Here is an 18,583-nt window from a genome sequence, read left to right on the forward strand (position 1 = left end):
TATCAGTTGTTGAATCTATTGTATTTTTTAATATTCTAGACAGTTTTCTTATATTATAGGAATTTTCTATTTGGGCCAAGAATGGTATAAATGATTTGGCTATATCTATTGCTATCATTCCATCCTCGCTACTCCTTTGAGTTCTACCATTTGTTCGTCTGGCTACTTCTGCTGTCTCCATGAGGAACACTCCTGGAAACAGTAGACCTAGGTAGCATGTACCTCCCCAGTTCCTAGGTAACCATGGATATGCTTTTTCCCCACATATAAAGTAAACAGGGTCCCCTACGTACATGGGTTCTATTTCGTGCTTTAAAACCACTGTGTTCAGGCAGCTGCTAAACGTTCCTACTTTATAGGAACCTTTTTTCTCTAAACATAGGGGAGCAGTTTCAGGGCTGTGATGCACTGTATAGGCAGGGGGCACAGCATCTTTATTCCATTCATCCCTCATTTGAAATGTCATTACTGATGTTTCTTCTGCTGGCGGGGTCGGTCTATTCTGCCTATGTAATCTATCTAGTCTTGTTGTCTTTCGTGTATTCTTCCTCATGGGATCTGGTGAAAACACGCAAGCTTTGTGGAATATGGAACAACCCACAGGTCTCATGATAAGTTCCTCAAATTCATTCATATTGGTCTCATCTAGCTGACCCGTATTACTCTTGTTCCATTTCCCAAAGAACATTGCACTCAACGATACTTCACATGAATAAACCAATGGTAACGGTTGTACATACCAGCCTATCCCTTTCCCACCGTGCTGTGGTAAATGGACACAAACCCAGCAATCTTTTTTCTTTAAAACACATGGGTCATGTTCATGATGAGCAACAATGTATTGTTGCCATATCCTTCTCTATGTCTTTCTTCCATTGGGGACAAAGTACCAGTGATTACATGAACCGGGCTTTCAGTAGCTGCTTTTGGCAAAAGTGTTTCTAATGGGTGCGGGGACTCCAGGAACCATAGTTTAATAGCTGTTATTGTTGGTACTACCAAACTTAAGAAACACAGGACCAATGTCCAAATCAGTACCTTATTCCTTTTACCATGCTTTTTCCCTAAATTTACAGTCTCTAAAACTATCATCTTTTCAGCAGGGGTGCAGGAGGAGGCTGAAACCGGTCTTGATTTGTTCTTCATCGTCCTTCTTCTTGCTGGCAAAGTTCGTCACAAATGTCTTTCGTTCTTGATGCCAGAAAAGTTCAACGAAAATGTCACAGTTCAATTCTGCCAGCCCTTTCACAGCCTAGATCACTTATCCACTCTGAGCAAGATTAGTTGTTCTTTCTCCCACTGCTCAGACGATTTCTGAACAGTTCTTTATTGATAGAGTACTATGTGCATCCAGCTTGTCCCGCTCTGGTTTACGACACATGTACTCTATCAGCCTTAGTACTTATGTGCGTCCAGCTTGTCCTGCTCTGGCTCCTGACACATGTACTTTTTTATAAGCGCACTGAGGAGCCGTGAGTCTTGAATTGCCCGACTTGCACAACTCTCACACTTCTCGCCTCTACGCCCCTGGCTCCTACTCCGTCCGTGAGTGGAACCAAAGGTAAAAGAAAAGCACCAAAGATCTGTGGATCACTTTGCCTGTCGAGGCCGCAAATTATACCGTTTCACTCCTGGTATTGTATGATCCGTGAATAGTGCCGTTGCACTTCCAGTATCAGGCTCAGTGTCAGCCTGCAGCACAATGATAGGTAGTGATGAGCGCCGTGGCAATGATGTAGTTTCTTTCTTTGGCTTTGGTGCATTTGTAGAAGCTGGTGGGCGCCAAAGGGGTACACGCGTTGTTCCTGCTCGTGTTTGCAATGCAGAGTTTGTGTCGCTCGGCAGTGATGTTGTTTCTGCTGAGCAACGTTGGGGCACTTTTCGCTCTTTCCCCTTTTTGGCAGCCTCCTCAGGCTTTGTTTCGAGTTTCACTTCTCGCTTGGGCTTTGTTTCAACTTTCACTTCTCGCTCAGGCTGATGCTGTGGCAGTGGGCTGGCAACAGTTTCTTTCGTTTCCGAGACCATTTCCTTTCTCTGGTCGTCGGAAGTTGTCAGCAGTCCTGGGAATCTTTTGGCATGTGTCGCATGGATCCATGCCTTCCGTCCGTCCACTGGAATGGCCGTTTGCGTCACCAAAAGTACTTGGTAGGGGCCGTGCCACCTGGGTGCTAATGCTGTCTTCCACTCAAAGTTCTTAATCAGGACCCAGCTTCCAGGCTCCAGCGAGTGCCCCGGTCCGGTGTATCGCACTGGTAATGCCTCCTGCACCTGCTGATGAATTAAACGCAACTTCTGCATTAAAAGGCCACAGTACGTGCTTAACACAGGAAGCTCGACCTCACATCATCTTTTGGGCTGCGGTGCGCACCATCCATTTGCCGGTCTCCCCATTATAATTTCATAGGGAGAGAGCCCAGTTTTAGCCTGCACAGACGTGCGCATGCACAATAGCGTTAGGGGTAATGCATCCACCCAACTCAACTTGCTCTCAGCACAGATTTTAGCTATCTTTGACTTTAAGATACCGTTATGTCTCTCAACAAGCCTGGCAGAACTGGGATGCCTGGAACTGTGGAATTGTTTCTCTATCTGTAGACCTGCACAGATCTGTAGTACTACTGCGCCCACAAAGTGTGGGCCATTATATGACCACAGGACACGGGGCAGCCCAAACCGGGAGAAATACTGTTTCAACATTACTTTTGCTGTTGACATGGCAGTGCAGTCTTTTAAAGGCTATGCCTCCACCCACTTGCTAAATGCACAAATCACCACTAACACATATTTGTAGTTCTGGCACCTTTCCATTTCTATGAAATCAAAATGGATCACCTCAAATGGCATGGAGGGTGGGCCAAAACTACCTACTGGAGTCACGGTTCCCTTCCCTACATTGTGTTGCAGGCACGTAATACAATTCTGCACTAGCCCTTCTGCATTCTTTTTTATGTGCTCATTTTTCCATACTCTGGATAAATGCTGTACCATCTTCTTCGCGCAAATGTGGGTAGGGCTATGCGCCATTGTAACCATTGCGGTTACGTAACAATTTGGCAACATCCAGTTCTTGGTCTCTTTGTCCACCCAACATCCTTCCAAATCTAACTCAGCAGAGGCCTCAGCCCACCCTTGAATCTCTTCGGCCGTGGCCTCAGCCTGCATTTCCTTGACTGTGGCAACTCCATTCTCTATCATACAAGGTACTTTCTCAGTCTGTACTGTCATCATTTTATTTCCCAAATCTGTGGCTGTTTGTTTTGCAATCCTGTCTGCAAATGCGTTTCCCTCTCCCACTTTACATGTTACTTTTTTATGTGCCTCGCATTTCACTATAGCTAAGCGCCTTGGAAACGTGAGTGCAGACAACAATCGTACAATTAAAGGCCCATGCTGAATCCTGGCCCCATGTGATGTCAAGAAACCCCTCTCAGCCCAGAGTCGGCCAAAGTTATGAACCACGCCAAAGGCGTACTGGCTGTCAGTATAAATATTCACGTTCAAATTCTCAGAGAGTTCACAGGCTCGGGTCAGTGCTATTATTTCTGCGGCTTGTGCCGAATTGTAGGGGATTCTTCTGCTTTCTACAACACTCTCTAGGGTAGTAATTGCATATGCGGCCATTGATGTGCCATCAGGTAATTTAAAACAAGAGCCATCACAAAACAACTCCCCATCTGGCTCTTGCTGTGGGATGTCGCTCAAGTCAACTCTTCCCTTTGTTTCTTCTTCAGTGACCATTAAACAATCATGGGGTGGTGATTTGTTGTCACCAATTTCTGCTATGGGCAGTGGCATTAATTCTGCAGGATTCAATGCGCTACACCTCATAATTTGGATGTGGGGTGCAAACAAGATGAGCTCATATCTTGTTAGTCTAGCAGAGGTGAGGTGTTGCGTCTGTGTTCTGTTTAATAGAACGTCTATGGCATGTGGCACCATCAGAATTAAAGTATGCCCCAATACCATTCCTTCTGTTTGTTTCACTGACGCAGCCGCCGCTGCAACAGATCGCAAACATCGTGGTAGTGCGCGCGCTACAGGGTCCAGCGCAGAAGAATAATAGCCGCACGGCCTATTTCTTCCACCTTGTTCCTGTGTCAAAACCGCCAATGCACATCCTTCACTCTCGCTCACAAATAGTCTAAAGATCTTTTTATAGTTAGGAGTGCCTAAAACTGGCGCAGCACACAATGCAGCTTTCAATTGCTCAAACGCTTTCTGACATTCCTCATCCCACTGTAAAGGCATCACTGCATCCGTTTTAGTTAATTTTATCATCGGCTTCAAAATCAACGCAAAATTACTGATCCACTGCCGACAATAAGAGGCCATGCCTATTACAGCTCTCACTCCTTTTTGAGTTTTTGGAATAGGCATACTAGAAATACTTTCTATGTGTTCTGGTGTTAATCTTCTCCCTTCTTTCGAAAGTAGGTAACCCAAATAAGACACTTCCTTTTGATTATACTTGAATTTCTTGAAACTTGCCTTGTGAGCATGGGTCGCTAGGTGTGTCAATAGTAATATAGTACTTTCTTTGCAGATCTCTTTTGTGTCAGCAGCAAGTAATAAGTCATCTATGTACTGCAAGAGTACGCAACCTTCGGGTAATTCTAACATGTCTAGCTGCTCTTTTAGTGCTCTGCTGTAAATACTCGGGCTTTCTGTGTATCCTTGTGGAATGCGTGTGAATGTGTATGATCAACCTCCTAGAGTGAATGCGAACAGATATCTACTGCTTTTATCCACTGGAATGCTAAAGAACGCGTTCTTCAAATCAACTACACTAAAGTATTCTGCAGTGGCCGGTATCATTGTCAGTATTGTTGTGACATCTGGGACCAAAGGGAATTGTGGGTCTACCACTTTGTTCAATGCGCGCAGATCAATTATGAAACGATATGTTACTTCATTGTCTCCTTTCTTGTAAACTGGAAGAATCGGGCTGTTGCACGTGCTACCTGCAATTTCTTCAACCACCCCCAATCTCACCAGGTCAGTAACAATACTCTTTAATCCCTTCTCACCTTCAACAGAAATTTTATACTGGGGAATTCGTGGTAATGTAACACCTTCTTTCAAAGTTATTTTTACTGGTTCTATTTTCAAGCATCCTACATCGTTATCATGCATTGCCCACAGACAGGTTGGTATTCTACTTAGCTCTTCTGGTAACGCTGTTCACATGAATTCCGTCACCGGTGCATCGTGAGGCCAAATCGTGAGGGACACCCCATCTGCCGTACAATGTATAACTGCCCCCAATTTTCTCAACAAATTTAATCCTAGCAAGTTCTCCCCACAATTTTCTGTCAGAAGAAATGGACACTGTTCCGTAAATGGTCCTATTGTAATTGGGACAGCTTCGGACATGGGGTTAGTTACTGGTGTACCTGCGAACCCTACAGAAACATTCTTTTGCCCCGACAGTGGGATCTCCGGAACCAAGTGGTGGTCTATCGAACACTTCTGTGCCCCTGTATCTACAAGGAAACAGTGCTCCTTAGTCCCGACTCTCATTTCTACGTAGGGTCCTCTCTGATTCATGGGAATAGACACTGGTTCCGACCCCTGCCGTGGACTGTCCTATTGCGAAAATAACACATCGTCCGATGTGTAGTCACTGCTGCTGCTATAATACGTGTTTGGCTGTGTATCAAAAATATTCCCATTTCCCCTTCGGTGTCCTCCACTCTGATCATTTCTCTGTTGGCCCTGCCCGCTCTGATTTTGGTTCGGAACACTTTGGTTCATTGCCTGGTTCTGTTGCACTTGGTTTTGACCATAGGATTGGTTTTGATTACCTCCATTGGTATATCCCCGTTGCTGCTGCATGCTATTTCTGCTTGGGCCATTTGACCCCTGATGTCCTCTATGAGGCCTTCTGTGGCCAAACCCACCTCTATTCTGTAGGTGCGGGCATTGCGCTCGCCAGTGTCCTTCCTCCTTACAGTACGCACATTGATTTAATCCCAATGACACCCCGTGCATATTATTCAAATTTCCCCTGCCTTGTGCATTTCCTCTACCTCTATTGTATCCAATTACCTGCTGCAGTAACACTCCTACTATTGTTCGCATCGCTGCTTTTCTCATCTCCAATGGGTACCCATTACATATCTCACTTACTTCCTTCACTGACGTTCTTTTTTTCGACATCCATCGCATTGTTTCCCCCACCCATGCCTGCAATCTTTGTTTATCACCTATTTGTCCCCGTACCGGCAAATGCTTTGCACCACTTGAAAAAACTGCCGGCCACGATTTTTGCATATACAACCTCGACGCCTCCTTCCTACCTTTCTTAATACACTCCTGACTATATTCAGGTGTAGCAAACATTTCAGCATATCTATCTTCCATTTCATTTTTCAGTTCAATGAGTTTGTACACATGTTTTCTTACATCCTCATCTCTTTGCTCACTGCGTGCTAACTTATTCAAATCTAACAATCGTTGTGGCGGTAAATTCCCAAGTATCTTTTTCCATTCTCCCACCAAAATTTCCCCCATGCATTCCAACACTACCTGTCTCTCGTTGTTTCTTCGGTACCCATACAATGAGGCCAATGCTGCCGTACCATCATTTCCTTCTATGTACCTTTCTGCCTCTCGCTGTAATTCAATCTTTGTTTCATTGCAGATCGCGCTGCGAGTTACCCGTCCAAGTCCTGTTCCTTCAGTCCCGCCTCTCGCCTCCCCGGTCTCAATTTCGACTTTGGGAGGGGCGGATGGTGCTGAATCTGTTTCTGGAGCGGGAGGTGCGGATGGGACAAGTGACACAGGTGGCATCTGTGAAGGGCCTTCCTGGGTGCTGGGAAATTGTGCTTCTGCGGTCTGCGCTTGTGGGAGGGCTCGAGCTGTGGTTGGGGCGTGGGTTAATGCTTGCGTGAGGGGAAGTGCTTGGGCTTTGGGAGGGGATATGAGAGCTACTGGTTGGGCCTGCGCAGTTACTACTGGCGTGTTTGGTTTTGATTCTGGTTTTGGGCCTCGACCCGTATTAGTTAACAAATGTTCCATTAATTCATCTGCAATGTGTAGTTCCCGCTGCGCGTATATTCCTTCTATGTTCATTTGCTCATGTCTCCCTTCCCGTCTTAGACTCGCCGTCCACTCCTCCCCCTCCTTTTCTTCTGCTACCTCAAGCTTCGATTTGTGCCTACACGCATGCTTCTCTCTACTCCTAAATCGGAGGATAGCTTCCCTCCTCCAATCTTTGATAGTCTCAAAAGCTGCGGGTTGCGTTTTTTCCCTTATCAACACCCTTTCTAGGTTATCTATCCTCGCAATCTCAAAGCTACCATTAATCGGCCACTGATGGTCCTGTTGCTTTCTAGTTTGCCTATGCCAAATTTCACAAAATATTATCGCACCCACACCATATTTTGCATACATGTCATAAGCCGGCGTTCCCCCAGGCGGCACACTTTGACCATATTCCAAGGACTGTCTACCGCAGCGGAAAAGCCCCGCTAAAGTGGACAGTACTCCAGGCATGTTTTTAACCTTCCCCTTTGGTTAACTAACCTTTACCTGGACGTTTGAATTTGCAAAATCAACACTCTACCAAAAATCAGGTTTTCGTTTGAATCGGGGAATCGCCTATCCTGACGCAACCTCTCCCAACGTCGTATCTGCGCTTCTCTGGCCTCTGCCTTGTTTTGGGACCCTCGCCTCCTTTGCCCTCTGGCCCAGTACGTCGATCAGGGATCAGATGTGTGCAGATCTGCGAAGGAATCTCTCCTCACTTCTACAGGGCGCCCCGTACACCTCTTGATCCCGGCTCAATCGTCCCGTCCTCGCCATTCTTCACCCTTTACTCCGTTACAACGTATACAATGGGGCAAGTGGGGGAGGGTCCCTGTTCGGGCACCATCTTGAAAGGGGCCCCTAGGGGTCCCTCGCGATATGGAAACAAGGCAATAACCATACACGAAAGGATGCGCCAGACACGAGGTTCAAATTCCCAATGCTAGGGTTTATTGCAAGCAAAAATAGTCCCAATTGGCCAACTGTGGTCTCACGCCCCGCGACGTGAGTTTTCTAGACCTCGAGGGACGCAAGAGAGCGAATTACGTACATCAGTTACATATATACAAAATGCATATCATACAATCAGCTATGTCATGTTTAACACCCCCCTTTATTAAGTTTCTTTGAACTCGGGATGACGATGGACATTTCCGACGGGTATGACAATTATGACACTTTCGATGTCTATTCTAGTAACAATGTGCAATTAGAAAGTGCGGAGGCATCTTCTAGTTGTTGAACAGAACACGGTGGTTCTGTTCTTGGAAGCAAGCTGCACACGGGGGAAGAGTCACATTCCAAGCTTTGCTATCTATGAGCTACTATTCGTGTCCTGGGAGCGGACACACTCTAAAGGGTTTTGCAAAGGGGGGCCGTAAGAAGAGCATAATTCAAGCATTTAGCTGCTTTATTCTAACATATTCTACCACACTACGAGACTGGCTGGCAGCTGTGAAATGATTAAATGCCCTGTAGCTCTCCCTCAAGGCTACAGAGAGGGAGCGTGGGCATTCCTTTCTGGGCTACTCATGAGGAGTTTCAACGAACTCCTCAGTCCCGCGACCTTGCCTTTTCATACTCAGACAACAATGTTAACAGTTGAGCAGAGTAAGCAGAATTCACAAGAATTGCAAGCTGCAAAGCAGTTTTAGACAGAAAGCAATGAGCAATGGTTAACAAGCAAAATGGCGATTCTTGCTACGTTTAAAATGGCCGCTTGTTGGTATTTCTATAATTCGGTGAATAAGACGGTTGGCCTTCGGCCATCAAGTTACGTCTGTCATTCAAATGAAAGGTATTCACTTTTCCAGATTGACATCCTCAACTAGCAAGTGGAGGACTGCCTCCTCCACTTCTGCCATGTATATTGTAATATAACACAAATGTAATATAACTATATTGTAACTTGTATATATACTGCTAATGACTATGTAACTATATTGCAACCTGTTTATATATTGCTAATGACCATGTAACTAAGTAACTAAGCTTTGTACTGTAACAAGTGCCACAATGTCCTCGGGCTGTTGTGCGCTATATAAATACGAATAAAACAAACAAACAAACAAAGAAACAAACAAGCATGGGACCCCTGCTGGCAGAGGTGCCACACCTTGATCAATGTGTCGCATACCATATCCTGATTCATCAGGGTGCCTCAGGTCCTGTGTATAATTTTTGACTTCCTTGGCGAGGCTCTCACACCTGTGTCTCTATTTATTTGCTGTTGGTTGTCAGAGAGCTGGCGTTTTAATTCTGAAACTAAGGCCTGATTAATCTCATTTACCCTGGTCTGAGCTACCAACCGATCCTTTGTTTGCTTCACCTCCTGCTGAAGTGATTCTTTCTCCCTTTGTGAGCCTTGTAAGCTGCGTGCATATTCAAGGTGCTTTTCCTACAGGAGACTAATCTCTTTCCCTTGTTCATCTCTACATTTTGCTGCCTCTAATAGTTCAGCTTCTATTTGCCTCACCCGCTCTACAATCTCGTTCCTTTCTTCTCTAATTCTGGTCAGTTCCTGAGAGCCTGACTGTCCCTTTTCTACCTCCATTTCCAACTGATTTATCCTCTGTAATAGGACACTGTTATCCTGATTCAAGAGGTTTTTCTTCTGAATCAGCTGCACCCTTTGTCGTTTCTGAGTACTTACCTGCTGACATATCTGCTCAAAGTCATTTTGGGAATCAACCCCTTTGATAATTAATTGCCTATTTACAGTTTTCAGTTGTTTTATTTCTTATTGGATTGCAAAAATGTCCTCCAAAACAACTCTATTATGAACAGACTGGTCATTTATCTTGTGTTGCAGTGCGCCATAATTTTCTACACACTCTTTATGTACATTTTTCAGTGCAACAAACTGGGTTTCACACTCTGCACTCTGTTGCTGCTGAGTTTTTTAACTCAGCATTGAGTTGTTGAACACAATCCTGGGCCTGTGACAGGTCTCCAGCCTGATTCATCCTACTAGCCTCACTATTTTGCCAACGCTCTTCTATCAAAAGGCAAATTAAAATATAAATGAGCAGTTAGTTGTGCCATTTGTATTTGTTCATCATGAGTAGTTGTGGTCATAAAAAATGACTCAAGTGCTTTGTGCAATATCCCAGCTTCAAGCCAAAAATCATTGCTTTCTGAAGTAACCCCCGCACAATTCTGGTTTACCAGTTTCCTGCATCATCCTCAACCCATTCTCCTTTAAGAAATAATTAAGTTAGGAGATTTCCCTGCCTTCCCCAATTTGTACAGTAGTCATTTTCATTACTGGCTTTTTGCACTTTAATAACACTTTCTTTAAGCAGGGGCAAACTCACCCTGTTCCTGCTTGATTTCCTCACTCAAATAAATTCTTACACAATTTTCTACCTATACACCTCCCAGGAATTCAGGAGTCAAGTCCTAACGACACTTAAACAAATCAAAGATGACTTTCCCTCCACCTTAATGGAATTGCATCAAAATGAATAGAGTGTCAAAATGTACTTGTCATGGGTCCAGAATAGGAAGTTAAGTCCCGGTCACAAGCCCCATTTTGTAACAGTTTATTGAGAATCCACCCTCAACACAGGGAATCACTTCCCTTCCCACTCAAGTGTTTATTCAACAAACTGTTTAACAGATTTTTTTTTAGCCCTATCTCAGACACATATCATGCCCCTTGGATCCCTCTTCCCTGAGCTAACAATGAGCCAAGAACCAGACTGGTGTACAGGAAATATATTGGTATTTATTTTAAGTAACAGTAATAGAAATTATCCCGAAAATATTGAAAACACCACTTTATACATGGCACCACATAATGAACTTCTCTCAGCATAAATAAATCACACAAACCAATCAAAAAGAACACAGACACAATTCTTCCCTTTCTGTAAATCTCACTTCACAAAATTACACAGAACAATAATATAAAATCACTCCAAACCTGGTTTTTCAGGCCCCCCACCCGCATTGCTTTGGTGTATGTTGGCAAGACCGTCAGAAACATTTGAATGTTTTGGGGAATTTTGGATTTCAGACACCCCTTACTGAAAGGCCTGTGTTGGGGAAGCTGGATAAAAAGGTTGGACTTATTTAAGAACAAAGACACCCCTCTTCCTTAAAGAAGTCGGGGTCAGCTGGACAACAAGGATTACCCAATTAAAATGTAGGTTATAGTTTTCAGTGCACACTGGAAAGTGAGCTTGGTTAATTTTGAATTTTAACAAAATTCACCCACAGTGTTCTGCCAAATGGGGAATTAATAAAATTAATATTTTTGGTTGCATAGGTTAAGGACCTACACAAGAGTACACCAGGAAATTGTCCCCATGGCTGGTAAATATATTTTTTTTAAGAATACTGTAACTGATGTCGAAACAGTCATTTGGGATTCTTCCTATGATTTAATTACCTAAATCAATAGAATAATGTTGGGCATCAATCGCCATTCCAATAAAGGTGTCTGTGGCCAAAGTGATAAAGAGGGTCGCTGTTATCCACCAGTATTCGAATAGTGTCATGTTCTAGGTCTACTAGAGGTGTCGGATTTAAATATAAACCTTGTTGTTGGAGATGGGAATTTAGATTTATATATGCGTCCTAATGTTTGACGATCTGTCCTCGCTTATTTTGAGGGGAAGAGTAAATGGTTGCACCTGTCCTGGGATGGTAACTTCTTCTCGCACTTGAACTTCAACCCCATTAAGGCAGCAATTTAGCTGACCGGAATGCTTTTTCAATGTTGTCAAACCCCATGGGGTTACTCCCCAGTCGGGACTAGGCTTTATTATTAATTAGGTCCAAATTGATTGCAAATCGGTTGAGAATGTCACTTACAGATAAAAGGCAGAAGGGACACCTCTCACAACTCAACAGTTATTGTCTACGTTTGTTACCAATGGAAATCTTTAGCATACACCTGCTAGGCAGGAGGAGATGTTTGGAATGTGGGGTTTCCAGACCACTTGTCAATCAATTTAAAGGTGGGAATGGTCTGATCTTTTGGGAGTTTCCTGAATAAACTCCTTCCATTATTCAGGCATACTCGGGCGAGCACTGGTTCCTCCCCCTCATTTAACTGAATGGGGAAAAACAACTGCTCGCACTTTTTCCGAATGTCTGTCAGACTTTGAGCGGATTCTTCCTTGTCTGGTTTAATTGGACTCAAGAGAGGACTGTGATGTCTGGGACTTGGTTATTTTTTAAATGGAACTCTACATTCTCAGAACATTGATCAATTACGTGACAGGTACCATTCAGGCTTACATAATTGGTACTCATTTTTAATTTGATGGGGCGGTTAGTCTGAGTCCAAAGGACCTTGTTTACACAGTCGATTAGAGGTGATAACCTTTTCAAAAGATTGTTTGCCAGTAAACAAGGTGTCCCCTCTGTAGTCACAACGATCACTGGATGTTTCTGCCGGTGCCGTCCAATTTTTATGTCCAGATCCACAGTCCCTTTGACAGAAATATCATTCCGGTCAAAATGGGTTGCCCAGGAAGTGGTGTGAGTGGAATTCGGTGCCCCCCCGTCCTGAGTTTAGTTGGTCAAAGGCCCTTTTTGACAGGAGGGTGGCTTGGGAACCAGTATCCATCAGAGCTGATAATTCACACTGATCTTGCACCTTAACTGGTGCATAGAATCAGCCTTCTTTCTACTCCAAGATACAATGAAAATGTGAGTTATTAAACAGCCTGGTGGTCATTTTCTTAATATTGAACTCCGACACAGTGTGATCTTGAGCAGTTTTCTGTGCTGGAGTTCGGGAATCTGTAAAAAAAAACTTTTCAACTCGCAATGGGTGCTGTTGGGGAATCCTCCTTTTCCATGGCTCCTTGGCTGTCCGCCGTTCCCTGGCAATAGTTCTTAGAACCTGTTTGGAGAAAAGACACCCTCTCTGTTTCACTTTTGTGTGGATCACATGTTTGGGGTTGAATTGTTTCTGGTTCTGGGTCAATCTCCATACTTACCCGGTCCCACCCAGGGTCTTTTGGGACCCATTTTTCTTTGGGAGGGACGGAGGGACCCCCGCCCCATTTTTGAAAGGGATGGTCTGCTTCCCTCAATATCCCAGGGATTCTTCTCTTTCAAAGGGGATAATGCAGATGTCCTACACAAAGTGGGTTCTTCTTTGGCCTCTCCTACTTACCCTTTGCTCTTTGTGTTCTAACATGTTGGGAGTAGAAGAGACTCTTTAGGGGTTCTGTGTGGGTGAGAAAGGAAGCTTCATCAGTGGCTTGGCATCTCCCCTTCTACCAGGACCCCTCCTCTGGAACCTGTGATTTTTCAGAGGTTTCCTCCCATAATTTCCTGACTGGGAGCATCAGACCTGGGTGTTGGGGTTTCTGGGAAGTAGGGTTAGATTGAGATTTGGACTGAGCCCCAGATCATTGGTCAGTTGCTGGACCTGCCGCTCCAGTTGCGAGACCTTGTCTGGGTGGTAGGGAGGACTCAAGTAATGCTGCTCCAGAAAGGGGTAACTGTCCCATCTCATGGGGAAGCTTGGGTACTGGAAAGTCCCCCATAATTTTCCATCCTGAATCTCTCTTCTCCCGGGTTCAAGGATCTATTCTCCTTGAACCAGGGAGAGAGAGGAGGATTGTTTTGTAAGTTCTGGTTTGGGGGATATAAGGGGAAAAAGTTCAGATTGTGAGGTGGAGTGATACTTCTCTCCCAAGGGAAGTTTGGGCGGAGGTTTCCCAGGGCAGTACTTACCTGGTTAGTTCCCCCCCTTGGACCGGGGAAGAGTATACATACCCCAGGATTGGTTTAGTAACCTTGTACCTAGGGCTTATATAGGTGGCAGGGTCAGGGAGATCATTGTTATGGGCCCCAGTCTGACTACCATTCGATTGGGCCGGATTGGGGGTCCATTCTGCTTTCCATTTTGCTTGTTGGCAGGAGGGTTATTTTTCGGTCCCCCATCTCCAGATTCAATGGAGGGATAGTTTTTACCTCTGCCACCTTTGCCGCAGCAGGGGTGTTAGATGATTTGGGGGTTTTGGTGGTATTTCTACTATCAGCAGGCTTTTGGACCTCATAAATCCTGGTGGCTTGTTCAATCACCCAATCCAGGTCCTATGCTCATGAAAGTCACGCACCAACTGAGTCATTACGTATTTGGTGAGAGCATGGAAATATGTAGTTATGAACTCCATACTATTGGTGTTCACCCGAAGGGAAGTCTGAGCAAATGGGTGCTTTAACACCTGCACAAACTCCCATGGCACCTGATCTTCCCCACACTGCAAGTTATATGCAGCCTTATGGGCCTCTTGTGGTTTCCTGTATGTGGAAAAGTGTTTCAATATGGCTGCCTTATAGGTGGACCATTTATGATGATCCTGGTGCTCCGGTCCTGCAAAGCACCTGGAGTAATCAGGTGAGAACGTTCATTTAGCAAATGCTATAAAATTTAAATCTTTCCTGATCTGGAAGGATGTCCTCAACTGCTCATAAAGTTCCAGGTGCTCCCATGCCGAATACTTGCATTCTTGCTGTATGGGGTCAGGAAGCTCTTTATGGCATTGATTTGTTTTATTGGGCCTTACTCTGCTTTGCTGTCTTTTTGTCAGAACTGCTACCGGTACTCCCTTCCCTGTCTTCTAGACAATCCCTATGAGACTGGGAATATCTCCCAGAACCACGACGTCTGGATGACTCTCACTGGACCAAAGTGAACTCTCAGGGACACTCTCCCTGGAGTTCCTTTCAGGCCCAGGAAAGTACCCAGTTTCCTCATTCCTCCTATGAGGGAATTTGGGGAATTCCCCCTTCCCCTGAATATTCAAAGGTTTTTAGAATGCCCTTGCTAGGCTTAGGTTCTGGGTTTTCTCCTTCAGCGAAGTGGGCAAGGTTGTCTCTTTGTAGTCACATCTTCAGCCAATCTAACTCCCTGACTTTCTCCTCATAAGAGTCTTCATGGTCGGAAGTACTTACCGTATTATTCCTTACTTTCCAGGACACACTGGTCCAGCCACTTTCCCTTCATGTGGAAGAAATGAATACTCATCAATATCAGACAGGTACTGGCCTTCCTGATCAGTTGGAATAAGCATGGGTAAGTCGAACTGCCTCATGTTACCCTGTTCTGGATAGGTGGCATGCATGAGTTCAGTTCCCACCTGTGCATGAGAGGATATACTTGACAGGCATGGGACCCCTGCTGGGAGAGGTGGCACACCTTGATCAATGTGCCGCATCCCATATCCTGATTCATCAGGGTGCCTCAGGTGCTGTTTATAATTTTTGACTTCCTTGGCGAGGCTCTCACACCTGTGTCTCTATTTATTTGCTGTTGGTTGTCAGAGAGCTGGGTTTTTAATTCTGAAACTAAGGCCTGATTAATCTCATTTACCCTGCTCTGAGCTACCAACCAATCCTCTGTTTGCTGCACCTCCTGCTGAAGTGATTCTTTCTCCCTCTGTGAGCCTTGTAAGCTGCGTGCTTATTCAAGGTGCTTTTCCTACAGGAGACTAATCTCTTTCCCTTGTTCATCTCTACATTTTGCTGCCTCTAATAGTTCAGCTTCTATTTGCCTCACCCACTCTGCAATCTCATTCCTTTCTTCTCTAATTCTGGTCAGTTCCTGAGAACCTGACTGTCCCTTTTCTACCTCCATTTCCAACTGATTTATCCTCTGTAAAAGGACGTTGTTATCCTGATTTGAGAGGTTTTTTTTTTTCTGAATCAGCTGCATCCTTTGTCGTTTCTGAGTACTTACCTGCTGACATATATGATCAAAGTCATTTTGGGAATCAACCCCTTTGATAATTAATTGTCTATTTTCAGTTTTCAGTTGTTTTATTTCTTATAGAACCAGGCTGGTGTACGGGAAATATATTGGTATTTATTTAAATTAAAAGTAATAGAAATTAGCCCGAAAATATCAAAAACACCACGTTATACATGGCACCACATAACCAACTTCTCTCAGCATAAATAAATCACACAAACCACTTAAAAAGAACACAGACACAATTCTTCCCTTTCTGTAAATCTCACTTCACAAAATTACACAGAACAATAATATAATATCACCCCAAACCTGGTTTTTCAGACCCTCCAGCCCCCTTGCTTTGGTGTATGTTGGGAAGACCGACAGAAACATTTCAATGTTTTGGGGAATTTTGGATTTCAGACTCACCTTACTGAAAGGCCAGTGTTGGAGAAGCTGGATAAAAAGGTTGGACTGATTTAAGAACAAAGACACCCCTCTTCCTTAAAGAAGTTGGGGTCAGCTGGACAACAAGGATTACCCAATTAAAATGTAGGTTATAGTTTTCAGTGCACACTGGAAAGTGAGCTTGGTTAATTTAGAATTTTTAAAAAAATCACCCACAGTGTTCTGCCAAATGGGGAATTAATAAAATTAATATTTTTGGTTGCATAGGGTAAGGATCTACACAATTTTGCCCTCTCCCCCACCCACTATAAAGGGAAAGGATTCAAGGCAAGCAGACCCCCCACCTTTTGGTTTTCCAGAGTTTAGTTCTACTTACACAGCAAGCCTCTGTTTAAGGTTCAGGAAAGTCAGCTGCATCTTAGGACACTCTTGAAAAATAGGGCAGGGGTCTCGTCACAACGCTCTCAAAGTTGTCCTCCCGCTCTCCACCACAGCAACCAGTCAGCTTTGAGGCCTTCCTAGAAATAGACAGCTCCACCCAGATACACTCTCAGCAATCTCCTCTGGTCTCTCCTTACAGCTGTCAGATGGTAAGTTTCAGCCGCCTTCCTGACTTCCTCCTTTTTCTGTCTCCCGGGTTTTTGTGTTTCTCAGTGTACTAGTGCAGTCCCCCTTATATAGCAGAAATGACAACACTAATTTTACAATTTTGGGGAAGTACCCTGCAATATTCCCTGCCACTAGGACTGGACAATTACTCCTCTTTCTCCTCCCAACCACACCTCCAAGTCAGGATTGCTTTAGGGTTTTGGAGCAACATGTGGCCATTGCTATTTGTACTCTCCCTTTTGTTCTCCTTTCAACTTTTGGCAAACACTAGTTATGTATCACAACTTCATACTTTTACTAGCAACCGCCATACCAAACATATTTTCTGTTTTACCTGATCATGGAGAATTAGATCCGTACAATGTACCCCGGCCATGAGGCACATTTCTGCCATTTCCATAAAAAGTTCAACAGTTATGAAGATGGACGTTATTAAGCATATCCCTAATTACATCCTCCATTTTTCCACCAACTCTCACATTTGAAACATATTCAGACCAACCAGAGACCTAGTCTAACTGGACATTACAGTTACTAGAGTCACAGGTAGATGCATTTTATATCCCCAAAATCGCCTGAAAATAAGTAAAAAATGGTACAAAAATGTAATCAATCCACAGTATGGTTGCTGCAAAAGATGCCTATATGATAATAGTCCTTTTAAATTAATTGTGAATGTTCATGGTCAGCAAATGGGAGGTCTGCTTCATCCAGCCCAGTCATCTGTCTCCCTGGGCCAGCCTGTGACCAGAGGTTTTTTATGAGTCTCTTTGAAGTTGGAAGTTTGCTCTTTGAAGTGGGTGCCCCCATTTTCACACATATTAGTTGTGCACCAACCAAGGATGAATTTCATTGAAGCCCCTGCTTTCAGAGCAAGCAAGTCCAGAGGACATTGGGCTTTCAACACCTTCAGCAGCACATTTTATTACAAGGTCAATATATGGGAGAACTGACATCCAGACTGGAAGTGGGAGATTTCCTTTGTGAAGTTTTGACCACAGCCAGAAACAGGTTTTCCATGAAGACAAAGTGACTGTTCAAATGTGACTGGAGTTTTGTAGATGAAACAAAATATACATTGCTTTTGTCAACCCACACATCATGTTTTGTTTTCCTGACATTTTGCTATGTGCAGTGATATTTTTACAGTTTCATTTTCTTAAAAGCTGTTTTTATTTACACACACATGTGCAGGCTGTTTTTGCTTTCAATGTTTAAAAATCCTGTTTTCCAAGTCACAGGGATCTTTGATTCCTCCTTCTTTTGTAAATTAAAATGCTGTTCATCCATTGATAATGACAGGTAGGCCCCTTTCCACATGGCTCTTTAGCTTTACTTGAAAAACGAAAGCAAAAGCCAGGCTGTTTTTGTTTCAGTGTTTAAATGCCTGCCATTCATGTGAATGGAACTTCTGTTTGGGGCCTTTCAAATGCACCCGACAGGAGGAAATGAGGAGGGAAACACAGCCTGTGGATATTGTGTGGTTATATACCCACCCAATGAATGTCCGTGTCCATGCTAGACCCAATGGCCATTTCCACACTCTAACTGCTCCTCTCTGTCCAAAACACATTGCCCTGGCTTTGATTCTATTCCTGTGATTTCTGAGCAGCCTTCTGAAAGGTAACTGCTTAATTGTAACTATAAATCAGCTACTGATGTAATAAAACTGCATGAACTAGGTGCACCATCAGTCACAGAATTTATAAGAAAGATACATGTCCTTACATATGTTCCTTGCATGCAATTCCTAATAAAAACAAGTATTGGCGAAGCCAAATGTAGTGGCTTTTGTGCAAGTATAGGATAATCATTTGCCAGACACTGACTTTA

The sequence above is a fragment of the Ambystoma mexicanum genome, chromosome 1q, assembly GCF_040938575.1.
Source record: "Ambystoma mexicanum isolate Mex_15411 chromosome 1q, UKY_AmexF1_1, whole genome shotgun sequence".
Classification (NCBI taxonomy): domain Eukaryota; kingdom Metazoa; phylum Chordata; class Amphibia; order Caudata; family Ambystomatidae; genus Ambystoma; species Ambystoma mexicanum.